Below are 14076 nucleotides of genomic sequence, written 5' to 3'. Positions count from 1 at the left end.
GGTGCCCTCTCCTCTTTTGCATCTGGGTGACTACCCTAAACCGGAACCTGCTCATGCTAACACTCCAATGAGAAGAGCAGGTCCACCACAACTTCTCCAGTGACAAAACTCTACAATATTTTTGAAAAACCATATGTAGAAGGATGCCGTACACGCACCACCCTTCGTGATATTAAAATTTGGCCAACAATCCTATGGACACTTGCTTGGAAGCAAGTTTCATTGAACTCAATGGAGATTCCTTCAGAGAAGGCGCACATAGGACTGCACTGTGAATGTTTTATCAGCCCAGTCGGTAGAGCAGGCATAGGCAAACTCTGGCCCTCCAGACGTTTGGGACTACAATTCCCATCATCCCTGACCACTGGTCCTGTTAGCTATGGATGGTGGGAATCGTAGTCCCAAACATCTGGAGGGCCAGGGTTTGCCTATGTCTGCGGTAGAGAAAGAGACTCTAAATTTCAGGGTTGTGAGTTCAAGCCCCATGTTGTCCTGTATTGCAGGGGATTAGACTCGATGGCCCTTGGGGTCCCTTCCAACTCTACAATTCTATGATTATGGTGTAATCAAGGTGAAGTTAGACATGCCTATTTCATACAGAGTTGTGGGGGGGGGGTCCAATTTTAACAATAAAAGGAGCATGACAATATACCCTCCCTGGACCTGCTACTTACCTCCACACAACTCCTCACCCCACCAGCACTTTTAATCCTGCCAAGTTCACTTCTGATACTGGGACCTTGCTGAGGAGCAAGGTGTTCAAAGGGAGGCTCTGCAGAGAGGCAAGCTATGTATGGAAGGAGAAGGGAGACAGCATCCCTTTTGCTGCCAGAATTGGATCTCACCACCCTGCTTTCTACATGACTGGATCGGCTATGTGTAGAAACTCATGGAATTGCTATTGTCCAGTGTGATTTGACTTCTACTGAAATTTGCGTCAAGAAAATCTGCTTCTTGTTCTAAGTTCAGGGATGACTGCCTTCTGTTTTAGTCCCTCAAGTTGATTAGCATTTTTTCTGAGAAGCTAGTCATTGTTCTCGCATGTATATATTTTCCTAGGAAGACATAACTCTGCATTTAGAAACATTTAAGTGTAAAACTTGAGAACAAAAACACTGAAAAGGATGGATGGATGGATGGATGGATGAACAGGTAATGTTTCCAATCAACGTGAAATGGCTATGGTTCTTTGGATAACCAAACTTCAGTTTTCCTTTATTTCAAGCTCAACACATGAAATAGCTAGTTTTCAGACACAAAAGTTCATCAGTTTGCAATCACAATTAAAGAAAAGTTAATATCAGCTTGAGAATGGCAAGTACAAAATATGGCTTTATCAAAAACATAACATCATGCCATGTGCAGCTAAGAACCAAAAAATTACCTGTATTGCCAAATGCCCTAATTTTCTCAACCATTCATCAACAGAAAACCCTTTCCTTTCCTTGCAGTAGATAAAAGCAGCCATTAGTCTCTGAACTGCAAGTTCTTGGGTGTGTTTTTTTCCCCAGGAAGAAGAAAATCCTGGAGAAAATATCAGCTGGGTGTGCACATAACAAGGTCCAGAGAGACACATCCAGAAGTTTCCTCTTATGTTGAAATTATGTTGGAGCTGTTTTCTGTTCTTTCAGAGCTATGCAAGTGCCAGAATAACTGCAAGGCTTGCAAGTCCTAGTATATCTCAAGCCTTTCCCAAGGCACCCCAACACTATCTGAGGCACTGAAACTATGGCAACCGAATAAGAAAGCAGCTTCCATGATTAATAGATGAAGAGGCCAAGGACAGTGTCAAGCTAGGCCATAACTCAAGAATGGGAAAGGAATTAGCACAGAACCATGTCAAACTGGCACTAAACAGAAGATGTTGACAGGTATCAATGGTTTTCATTTTATTAAAAAACTCATAAAATGCAGCAAATTATCTGCTTCCTCTTTTCTCTTTTCCTGAAAACATGTATCCCATTCAAGTAGCGAGAGAGAAAAATCCTCTATAATGAAGCACGGTTGGCTACTTAAAAGAGATTATCTGCTATTTTACCAGAAACTTTTCCTGGAGTTAAGATGTAGATTTTGCTAGAGAGTCAGAAACAAGACTTCACTTTCACTAGCTGCATAAGGAGATGCTCTCCTTTTAATTACTGAAAGATTCTTGTGAGGTTTTTGTGGCTAAGCAATATTGACGAAAAGCACATGGTATAAATACTGGGAGGGGAAAGTGCATAATCAATATGGCAATCACAATCCCACTCCAGGAAAATGTCTAGCTTTTATAACGCTGGGCCCAGACTATGGCTGAATTCCATGTCATAAAATCATCCATTTGCTCCTGATGCCATGAGTATTTGGTTTCCATTGAAGGCAGCTGGGTATAGAATCCATAGGCGTAATGGAGTATTTCCCCGCCCCCGCCCCCCCAAACAACTTTTGCCAACAGCTTCATCCTGCAGTCTAGCATGTAGGCAAAAATAAAAATACCAGAGATTTCAACATAGTATGCCTGATTCCGTTCTGAACATGTTTTGCTCGGTAGCTACAGAATAGAATTGTGAGGACCAATATATTCACAGTGAATTCCAAGTATCTGCACTAAAACACTGTATATAGTAATTGCTATTATTAAAAAAAAAATACTTTTAAAGGGAAAGGTCAGTACTGAATGTAGTGAGTTACCATATGTCTTCCCTCTTGAGATGCAGCAACTGGCAGTTCTGTTAATAGCTGGCTTATCATTTTCCATCCATGCTTCAGTCTCTACAGATACACTTTGGGATTTTATTTCAAAAAGCCCATTCAGACAAAAAGGAACTTGTAGTCTTTTTATACACTGAACAATTACTTACGTGGAGTTGGTAACATTCAGAAACAAAATAACATACCACGATTCCATATGGGAGCATCCCAATACGCTTAACATAAGAGTTGATTAAACTTTAAGGGTAAAGGGAATCCTGACCATTAGGTCCAGTCATGACCGACTCTGGGGTTGCACGCTCATCTCGCTCTATAGGCCGAGGGAGCCAGCATTTGTCCACAGACAGCTTCCAGGTCATGTGGCCAGCATGACTAAGTCGCTTCTGGCGAACCAGAGCAGCGCACGGAAACGCTGTTTACCTTTCCGTCAAGCGGTACCTATTTATCTACTTGCATTTTGAGGTACTTTCGAACTGCTAGGTTGGCAGGAGCAGGGACTGAGCAACGGGAGCTCATCCTGTTGCGGGGATTTGAACCGCTGACCTTCTGATCAGCAAGTCCTAGGCTCTGTGGTTTAACCCACAGCGCCACCCGCGTCCCTTTTGATTAAACCTTGAATCAAATTTTAGACATGAATATATTTTACTTAGAAACTTCATTTTTTGTTATCGATTACATGCATTTACTGATATGCAGTGAGGGGAGATTTGTTTGTTTGTTTGCTGTACACTTTCTTCCAGTTCATCCTATGCCTCTCTATTTAACATTAGCTGCTTTTATGCTTCTTAACTGTCATGAATAGTAAACAGTTTCTATATATATTTATTTAAAATAAGCTATTCTCTGGCAGCCTAAATATTTAAAATGTTTAATTCCACCAATGTAATTTTCAGTTCCCCCCAGCAGGTTTTGGAACCTTAGAACCACTGTTTAATGGCTTGGTTTAATTGAGGTGGAAAATCTAACTCTGGTCTGTTACTACTTCAATCGTGGGAGTTCCTGAATGCTTGCTTCTTCCTACAAAACAAAAATCCTGCAGAAAACTAGATGGAAGGGAAAATGCTTTTCCTTGACTGCTATGTTACTAGTCTCACTGGCATTCAAAATATTGGTAAGTACTCAAATCACGAGGCTGTGTCCCCTGCAGTTCAGGTGCCAATCTATCGGGCTCATACTATAGCTCTGTGACTGTAACAAATGTTTGCTTTGGGTGTCAACTTTGGCTTCAAGGGAGGATATAAATAAAATAGCAACATACTAGGATTCGTCTAGTACAGTGGTACCTTGGTATGCAACCATTTTGGATTACAACCATGTCAAACCCGGAAGTGCGTGTCCCTTTTTTTGGATTACAACTCATTTTTTGGGGGAGGCCCCATTGGCGAAAGCACGTCTTGGGTTACAACCTGTTTTGGTTTACAACCGGACCTCCGGAACAGATTATGGTTGTAAACCAAGGTACCACTGTACACTACAGGTAATTCAGAAGAGGGTATCATTGTATTTAAGGAGTTAAATGTAATAACTCACAAAAGTTGGGCAGGATTCCACTGGATAACTACACAGAACTCTATGCAAATAGATTAAAAACCAAAACAAAACTACTGGAAATTGTCATTCAAGATTCCATAAATTTGTCTCGTTTTCTCACCTCAAGACTGGCTTAACCATAATAAAAGTAGAGGTGTTAATTCATGGTTCAGGACAAATTCCGGATCAAGTAATTAAGTACTCATGACCTATCTTTCAGCACAAGCTGCCAAAGTTCTTGGATTTAAGCCAAGTTAGTCCCTCTGAAATTGACTGTACTAACTCTTCTTAAAGCCAGTTATTTTAGCTTATTTTATGAAGCATTAAGTTGACCTACCAGTTGAGCAAATTTAGTTATGCTAACCGAATTGACATCAAATAGCCAGCCTGTGAAAAGTTTGCATAAAGCCAACTCTGAGCACTACCAATGTGATTAGAATTTTCTCCAGTGCCCCAAGGTGAGATCACAACACATGAACTTTCTTAGCTACCGACAATGCCGTTTTTTTTAATCCCATGCTTGTCCACAAAGATGCAATAGTCCATTGCTTACCAGGCAATGGAAGCCATTGGAAATCCACAAATGCCACACACTGCTGAGCTTAGTCAGTACCAAATGGGCGAGTCTGCAGTAGTCATGATGTAAGCCACTGGCCATGCAACTCCTCAGTTCAAAACCTTAGTCTGAGGCTAGGGGAGACAGGCTAATAGCATATTTATGTTTATGTTTAGGGGTAGTGACCAGTCAAGTGCTATCTTAAGTATAATTGCTCAGAAGTCTCATGGGTTTGCATCCAACAAAGTCATTGTGCTCTCAGAATAACTTAAGTTCAAACAATGGCACTATCCTACTCTTCTTATCCTTTGTTGCTGTTGTTGTTTAGTCGTGTCTGACTCTTCGTGACCCCATGGACCAGAGAACGCCTCCCACAGTTTGGTCAAACTCATGTTGTTAGCAGCTTCGAGAACACTGTCCAACCATCTCGTCCTCTGTCATCCCCTTCTCCTTGTGCCCTCCATCTTTCCCAACATCAGGGTCTTTTCCAGGGAGTCGAGTCTTCTCATGAGGTGGCCAAAGTACTGGAGCCTCAGCTTCAGGATCTGTCCTTCCAGTGAGCACTCAGGGCTGATTTCCTTAAGAATGGATTATTCTCCAAGAATGGATTATTCTCCTACCACCCCCCAGAATTTGCTGCAGAGGCTTGGGTGAATACCAGCAGCAGTTGGGGGGCATATGGGGAGAGAAGATAGCAGGGATGTTCTGCACAAGCACGACTTCACAGGAGATAATTAAAACTTGCTCTCTCATAATTGTGCTTTGGGATTGCAAGTTTAGTTGCAAATTGCTTTGGGAAAGGGCTCATTGACAAAATAACACCACATTTGCTTTGTGGCATTTAACTGCACACACAAAAAGGCAAGGCACATGGGTCACTATTTTAGAACCTGCCAAGTTGAGGTTTCAGGATGGATATGGAAAATGGTACCAGCTGAGAACTGGTAAAAGTGTTGAAAGCAAGGCGTTGAAAACACATTGGAATAAAAACATATTAAAGACAGAATCCAGGCAGCTACAAGTTCTAGGCTTACAAACCGGATTCCTGTTGCTACTGTCCTATTGCGACCGTGGAGTGAAAACAGCAGCTGCCAACCCACAGACAGCAGCATCCTCTCTGTCAGGTGACCTGATCGCTGTATATCTCTTACCCATCTAACTGTGATGCTTTGAAATGTACTTAGTTAATTACCAGAGGCACTTCACGACCACCAATTAAGACATTACAGAAGAAATACTAGCTTCTGGCTTGCTTCTCTGGGATGGAGGAAACACTGGAAACCACTTGGAAGAAGATGCAGATGGAAAGTCTGGAGAAAAGAGTCAAATTAAAAGTTGGGCGAGATCTTCTGTAATCAATGTTCTGGGTTGAGCATCGATCTCACCAATGACAATGACAAGTCTTGTCAGTGTAGACTTGACTAAATAATTACATGAGTATGCAGACACCCACAAATTGAGCCTTTGTCATTCCCTCTTCTTAAGGTGTTTTTCAGCTACAGAAAAAGTTACGTTCTATGTTCTGAAAAGGCTACCAATTTTCTGAATTACATTAGTGCCATGAACAGCAAAAGTTACGTTTCCCTAGCCAGGTGAAACTATGTCCTGAGCTGCAAATAATTGTGAAGTCGTCCACTCCACAGAGAAGGGCATTTACATTAGAAGTCCTTCTTTGGCTGAGATCATATCCAATAGGTTACTTAACATGTTTTACTCATGCCTGGTTGGTTTTAATTAACTATGTGGTTACTTTTACCAAGATTGCATTGGGGTTGGAATACTCAGAATATACAACGAGTTGTCAGTTTTTCCTCCATGATATGATCCACTAAATATCAGCATTCTCTGACTCTGACATATGTCAGGAATGAGGAACCTATGGGCCTCCTGGTGTTGCTGGACCGGCCTACAGTCAAGGATGATGCAAGTTATCTGAAAGGCCACAGGTTCCCCATTGTTTCTACCTTGGAAGTAGAATGGAATCTGTTCTGGAATTTAATTCGACTTCCAAAACGTTTGGAAACCAAAGCACAGCTTATTATTGGCTGCAGGACGCTCCTGTAGCCAATCAGAAGCCGCAGAAACCCCGTCGGACGTTTGGCTTCCAAAAGAACGTTAAAAAACCAGAACACTCATTTCTGGGTCTCGATTGTTCGGGAGTCAAGGCGTTTGAGATCCAAGGTAAGACTGTATATGAATGCATTTATTGAAGTCCTAAATTGTGCAGATTTTGTCTTATTTCAACCAAATTAACTTTGTTGAATAATCCCATCTGTTTTGGTCTTTGAGATATTTAATTATGTCATATAGAGACAGAGGTAATAAAGGCACCACTTTTGTTCCTATGCCATCTTCTCCTCCCTCTAACAGCATATAATCCGCCTCAAGAATTTAAAATGTTGGCGAGTGCACTTGAAATCCCAGTGTCTAACTGCTCTTGGTCTGTAACCTGTCAGGTTAATGAGTGATAGATTTCTACAGAACACACCGGACATTCCTCTAGATAGCACAGCAATGTATTCCTGCAAATAGGCAAAGATGCAATGCATTTGTTAGGTGAGGTCAATTTAATCCTTTTATGCCTTTATTGCCTTAAACCATGTGAGCGCCTTTCATATGCATTTATGTTTAGTTCTTCTTGCTCTTGTGGAGGTGACAAATCTCCCCTTTCCTTTACCAAACAAGCACACAAACAAGTTTACAACTGCCGACTTCCTTTTAACGAGCACAGTTCTATTTTGGATTTATCACAGATCATTAATTTGCTCTCTTTTTTATCAATGAAAGCAGTTCCTTGCCCTTAACCCCTGCTGCCCTTTTTTCCAGGCTCCAGCTGCACTAGCTTCATTCCTCAAATTACAACCTGTGGAAAAGGGTGATGGCTCTAGCATCTACTTTTGTTACCATGAAATAGCTGGGGATGTTAAGTAGAAGTGTCCTTTATCCATTTGAGTGCCCAGTTACTTTCCCTTTCAGGAAGCTTGGTTTAGCACATGAAGTAGGTCTCTTTAATTATCAGAAAAATAAGCACTATGATGTTAACTAATGGAAAGTATGGGGAACATATGTGAAAATTGGATTCTTTTTACTCATGGTTCAGATCATCTTTGACTTTTTGTATAAAGCAAACGAACAAACCAACCAACCAACCAACTATCTCCTATCTATTGTATTCCCTGCAGCCACTCCCCTCCCCTCTATACAGTGTTTCAGCATTTGCAGACAGCATGTACCAGTTTTCAGTTCCTCCTTATGTTAAGCTCTTATTAAAGTCAGTAGATTTTCCCAAGTAAGAAAGGACGAAGGCCTATATATAGTTGTCCGGAAGATCCAGATTAAGTTTTATAAACTATCAGTGTTTAAATGGGATCATGCCAATACCATGAGAAATTATATCACATAGAGAAATATCTTGGCAGTGTACTTTCACTTAAAGAAAAGTCCCAGTCATCTCATGCACTGAACAATATATGCAGTTGTTACTTAAAAATAAAGGTCTAAAGAGCCTAGTTCTTCCCTATTCTCCACTTTTTCAGTAAACATTGTGCAGCGACACAATGCAATCCTATGCATATCTATTCATAACTAAACCCTATTGATTTCCATGGGACTTGCTTCCATGGTAAGTGTTTTTAGAATTGCAGCCTGGGAGTCCCACTGAACTCAGTAGATCTTTCTTCCGAGTACACATGGATTGGATAGGATAGGATATGCTCTGTGGAGCAGTTAATTAAAGCAGAAAAAAACCACAAACTCTACGGGGTTTTGGAAAGTAATATTTCTAGGTGTCAACAGAGCCATCCTGCAAGCTTTCTTAAAGCACCTCCCTCTACCCTACGGAAATATGTTCCTAGAAAAGCAGTAAGTCCAGGAAACAAGGATGGCAGAATCAAGACCAAAAACGTGACATTCCAACAGTCTCAACTGGTTCGTCTGCTTTTTAAAACAAAGGTCACGATACAAAAACAACATTGTCTTTCACAAAAATAGTAGAATATAAAAGAACAATAGTTGGAGACAGAATTCTGCCACTTTTATTTAATGTTAGGTTAATAATTAACCTTGGTTCTGAATTATGATGTGTGTTGGTAACTTCGGTTTAATAGAAATTGCTTGATGCATTCATGATGATTTAACTTCCATTGTGTTGTGGATGACAAAATATTCCCATCACAAACAAACCAAACTGATTGTTTACTATTTGAACAATCTTAAATCTACAGGTTTTCAATTATATTTATAAGAACCCACTCCTGGGGAAATAATAGTTTCCTTCACAAAAATGGGAGCAGATATACAAAAATATGCATACAGGGTTTAGGAACACAAATGCTAAGAAAACAATAAGCATTGCACAACGAAGCCAGCTATAGAAATTCACTGGTCCCAGATAACTATATCCATAAACCACAGCACTCCATTTTTCACTTTGCTAAAACTGAATGAAAACTCAAGAGAGATTGTGATTTATTTATTTTTACATTCAGCCTTGAACTCTGCTTTTCAGTCACCACAACCAAGCGGATTTTCACTTCTCTTTCCATGAAACTTCTGCAAAACAAAACACTGTGTGAACCAGCCATCATCTCTGCAAGTCCCCGCCCCCCTTCTCTAAGAAAACCTTGAAACTTGTTCCAGCAATAGTTCCTGGAACCTGACAATACCCAAACTGGATTTCCCAGGGTATGGATCCAGAACCCTTTGCCTAGATTGCTGCGAGCTGTTCTGCTCCAGGGAAACGAAGCCAGCAGCCAGCAGTTCCCAGCCCCCCCCCCCACAACTCCCCTGAGCTGCCTCAGTTCTGCTCCACTTCTCCAACAGACCAGCAGGCAGGGAAAACAACACATGGGGATTTGTAGGCTTCCCACTTTCACTCATGCAAATTCACAGCCAGAGCACTTAATGCACATTACTCTCAGCCCAGAGCTTTCCAGGCTGATGTAGCCAGCACACCTTAACAGCTAACACACCACCAGCACCAGCCAACAGCCTCTACTCTCCCTTCAGCTGCTGGGCTGACTTAAGGTGGTAATACTGAGAGAATCTCCCACTGACCTCTTTTTTATTATTATTCCAAAGAAGTCTGGGCAGTGCTGGGAGGGGGCCTAGCAGCTTCCTATGAGCTGCACCTCCTTCCCCAGTGAGCGGGGAACTCCCATTGACTCCTTTCTTCTCCAGTCTCTGGGCATTATCTTCATCCAGTCAGCAGTTTTGAGGGAACAAAAATTTCTGCCCAAGGACTTTCCACGTTCACACCAGTCCCTAATGTCAAAGGGAAGTTAGGGGAGAACAACTGAAACATGATGTTTGGGGGGCAGTGATAGTTTCTAAAATAAGAGGTACTTGGTTTCGGGGGGGGCTGCATAGAAACTGTACTACTGTGTGCCCCCCAAATCCTATTCCCTTAACCCCAAATAGGGGAGCTGGCTGTGGTTATTAAAGTGGCAAGGCAAAGACACTCCGCACATGCTCAAAGGCACACCCCTTCACTATTACAGAAAGTAATACGTTGAAAAAGGGTTTGTCAGCTAATCCCTGGCTCAAATTAATCCCTGCTAGCCAAGCAGAGGGTGGTATGCCCACAGAAGTGCCCATGGCTTCACAATATGCATCACAATAACTTATCCCAGTGCCTCAGGAACAGGTCAGTCTCCCAATACTATAATATACAAAGGACTTAATAGCTCAAGGAGTTCTGTTTTGCAAGGGACCACGTTGCCTGGCCCTTTCTCTAGTGCTTCCCTTTCTTCTTCCCTAGCATTCCCCCTCAGGTAATGTGCATTATTACCTGTGCAGGATCACACGGGAGCGTCCTCTCCCCTCTTTTGCCCAGAGCAAAGGGCAAGCAACCTTCAGCTGCACCTTCCTAAATTCTCTTCGAAGGTGTCGTGTAAACCCCGTTGTCCTCTCCACTTCTAGGTCTAGAGACATCTCCCATGCTTTCGGTGGTCAAGGGACACCCATAAGGGGGTGAAGGAGGTGCGCACACAGAAAACCACACGGGTGCCAACTTAAATAAAATATTGGGGGGGCAGTTTAGCTTCGCCTCGCATAATTGATCACAAGACATGTTTGCATGGCGATGCCCATCAACTTGGGGAGGCGGCGGCCCCCTCAGATATTGTATTTGGGGGAGGGAGCAAAGGTACCTCGGCCCCCCAGGAGTTGCCTGCACACACACAAGCGGCAAGAGAAAGGGAAGGAGCCCCGTTATTAACTCCTCCCTTCCGCGGAGGCTGCAGGAGGGACTTGAGGCGAGAGAGAGGAGCCCGCGAGCGCGCCACTCCTGCTCCTCTCCCCCCCCCCCGAAAAAAGGGAGCAACGGCGACAGGAACCTTGCCCTGCGCGGCTCCGAAGAGGCTCCGCTCTCCCCACAGACACCAAACGCCTCTCCTACTTGGCTTTCTCCCGTCAGTTCTCCAGAGAGAACCCGACTCGACAGCTGCCCCTCCCCTCAACCGCGGGGTGCAACAGGGGGAAGAGAGAGGAGCAGCAGCAGCCCTCCGCCCGCGCCAAGCCCCGTCCCCAATCTCGCAAACAAAGCCGGAGACGGGCGGCGCCGTCACACACGCTGCTCCCCCCCCCCCAGGGACCGGGGTGGGCACCGGTCACTGCGCCGAGGGCGGAGGAGAGGCGTTGGCCCCGGCAGGGGAAGGCGAGCTCGGGGGTGGGGGTGGGGGACAGGGGGGTCCGCCTCTCCCTCAGCCCCAAGTTTCCCTCCTGGCCCGACGGCTTCGCCAGCCCACCTGCCCTCGCCGCCGCTTCTCCTCCGCCGTCACATTGTCTCCGAAACAAAGACTCCACGCCCATCCCGCTCGCCCCCCAAGGAAGCCTCGTGCGGAGCGACGGGGAAAAGCCGGGCTCGGAGCGGCGCGGCTGCACTGCCTGCCACCGAGGCGGGGTGGGTGGGTGGGTGGCGCGGCTTCACAGCCCGGCAGCCGCCCCTCCCCGCGGCGGCCAAGCAAGCGGGCAGCTCCCGGGCAAAGTGTCCCCGAACCGCGAAAGCGAGGGCGCGGGGCGGAGGGAGGGCGCTGGCGGCGCGCTTTGGCAACAAAACAAACGCGCCCAGTTCGTGCAAGATTAAGAGCAGGGCAAGAGAAATCAGGCGTTCTCCCCTCCCCGGGAAACTGTGCTGCGCGCGCGTGCACATACACACACACACACTAACACGGACCCGGGTCAGGGGAGAGAAAGTGGCTCCAGCATGGAGCGTGCCCGAGCAGTCCTCGCCGTCTCCTGGCTCTGCAGCCGCCGCCGCTTCACCATCCTTCTGCTGTCCTGCAGGACCTGGCGCTGCAAGCTCCCCGCGCTTGCAAACGCAGCCCGGAACAATGCCCTCGTGCATATCCCGGAGCGCAGAGAAGCAGCAGCGCAGTGCATGGGGATGGGGGGGGGGGGAGAGAAGAGAGCGGAAAAAGGAGTTCACGTACCTCGTCGGTGCATGTATCTGGGAGGCTTACGAGGGCAGGACTAGCTGATGGAGTGTCCCATTTAGTAATCCATTTAAGGGGATCGCTCCGCGAAACTCGATCCACTCTCGCCTTTGCAATCCTTTGTCATTATTACCGGCGTGCGTCCTAGGGGGAGCGGGGCGTGTGTGTGTATGTGTGCGCGCGTGGGGCGGCGGCGTGTGGAGGTTTTGGGTGGTGGGGTGGGAAAGATTCAATATTTCGACTTCGGGGGCTGCGATGTGTCCATCTCCACGGAGGGTGGGGGGAAAGGGGGAAAGGGTTGGGTGTGGGGAGGGGGAAATCAAAGAGCTCCGGTTACTCCTCTTCCCGAGGCCACTCGCGCTGCCACTCCAGTAAGTCCCCTTCCGACGGGTCGTGGGAGAGGAGAAGTCCTTTCAGGGTCTTGCGCTGCCCCTCCGAAAAAGTGCTCCCGGCGGGCGAGGCGTCTTGGGGGGAACTCCTCGTCGGCAGGCAGAGCTGCTTGTGCCCCGGCAGGACAGCGCGCTTCGCCCCAGCTCGCCTGGTCATTGAAGTGTGTGTTTGGGGAGGACTTCGCAGCAGCCTCTCTCGCTCTCTCTCTTTCTCTCCCGATCTCCCCGCGCCCTGCCTCTCTTCCCACTGCGAGTCTCCGTCCCAACTCTTCTGTCACTGGGAAGCAGCTTGGCTGGAGGTGGAGTCAAATCCCGGGCTGGATTCCGCGGAAACGGACTGCCCCGAGCATGACATCCACCTTCGCCCACTTTTCAAACAGCCAGCCCATGAATGTGTGTGGGGGGGGGGGTTGGTGGGGGGGGGCGAGGAGGGAATGGGGGAAGGGTGGGTGGGTGCGGGCAAAGTGCCAACACACCCACAGAAAAAAAGAGAAATCGGGAGCCCTCCCTTTATTCCGCGCTCTCTTCTGTGCATACATTCGATGTAACTGATGGGGATTCTGATGGGAAACCCGGGAACATGGAGAAAGTTTCTTCTGCCTAATTAAATAAAAAAAGAGATTTGTTTGAAAAGAAGAGGAGGAAGAAAGCCTGCGAAGAAACACTACCAGAGACGAGCTGCGAGAAAGGATTTGTTCATCGATTTTTTAAAAATTGAAAAGTTTAAACTTTAAAGCGATGTGTTAAGTCCTCCTTATTCAAACGGCGATACCGGGGATGATTTTCCCACTGCAACAAAGCGTTGCCAGCGGAAGGCGTGCGCAAAAGGAACTCTGCTCACAATTTAAGAATAATCTTTTGGAACGAGCCTAGCATAAGTTTTTTTTTTTAAAGAGGGTTGCAACCGACTTCCAGAATCTTTCACCCACACAAACGCGCTAATGTCCTTATTGACAACAGCTGCACTCTAATCAATAATGGGGGCAGGACTTCAAACCAAAGCCACCTCTCGTCTGTATTTTGATCTGACCATTTTGGACTTGCCCACAATAAGGAGATTTTAGTTTTTCCAATATGGAAAGCTTATGTGTGTGTTTAAAAACAAACTCTTGGGAATCTACCTCAACGTTGTACCCATATTCCTTCTTCCTCGAACTTTATCTTGGCAAAGAAAAAAAAACAATGCCTGTGTTAAAATATATAGGTGGATAGATATGGGAACCATGCCCAAAGTTAGCAAAAAAAGTCGTTTCTCTTTCTTCCCCAACCTTAGTGTCCTTTCCTAAGCAGCAAAATTAGCAAGCGTCTTGTGACACCTTGTGAGACCAAGCCATTTAAGTTGACTTGACAGTCCAGCTGCCCTTGTCTAATCGCCCTGTAGTTTATTTAGTTTTTATGATTCGGATCAAACTTCCACGGATTCTGCCCGTAATGACGGCGAAAGAGGAGACCAACATAGCTTTGCTGGGGGGGGGCG

The 14076-nt window shown here is 45.6% G+C and overlaps 1 protein-coding gene across 11 annotated transcripts in view; it reads right to left on the bottom strand.

Moving 5' to 3' along the window:
- SEMA6A (semaphorin 6A) overlaps positions 1 to 12998 on the bottom strand; it is a 180289-nt gene extending 167291 nt beyond the window's left edge. For 4 of the 11 annotated variants that reach the window (XM_083464415.1, XM_083464423.1, XM_083464422.1 and 1 more), the window contains exon 1: positions 12208 to 12954. The gene's annotated coding sequence lies outside the window, so the exon portion shown is untranslated. Of the gene's footprint in view, positions 1 to 5815; positions 5836 to 10565; positions 10966 to 12207 lie in introns of those variants that run through there. The other 7 variants (XM_083464425.1, XM_083464417.1, XM_083464420.1 and 4 more) reach the window with 6 other exon arrangements.
- Between the last annotated feature and the right edge of the window lie 1078 nt (positions 12999 to 14076).

This window comes from Podarcis liolepis, assembly GCF_965112155.1.
Source record: "Podarcis liolepis genome assembly, chromosome: 11".
NCBI classification, from domain to species: Eukaryota; Metazoa; Chordata; class Lepidosauria; order Squamata; family Lacertidae; genus Podarcis; species Podarcis liolepis.
The sequence above is the reverse complement of the archived record's forward strand: the minus strand, read 5'-3'. Positions and strand labels throughout refer to the sequence as shown.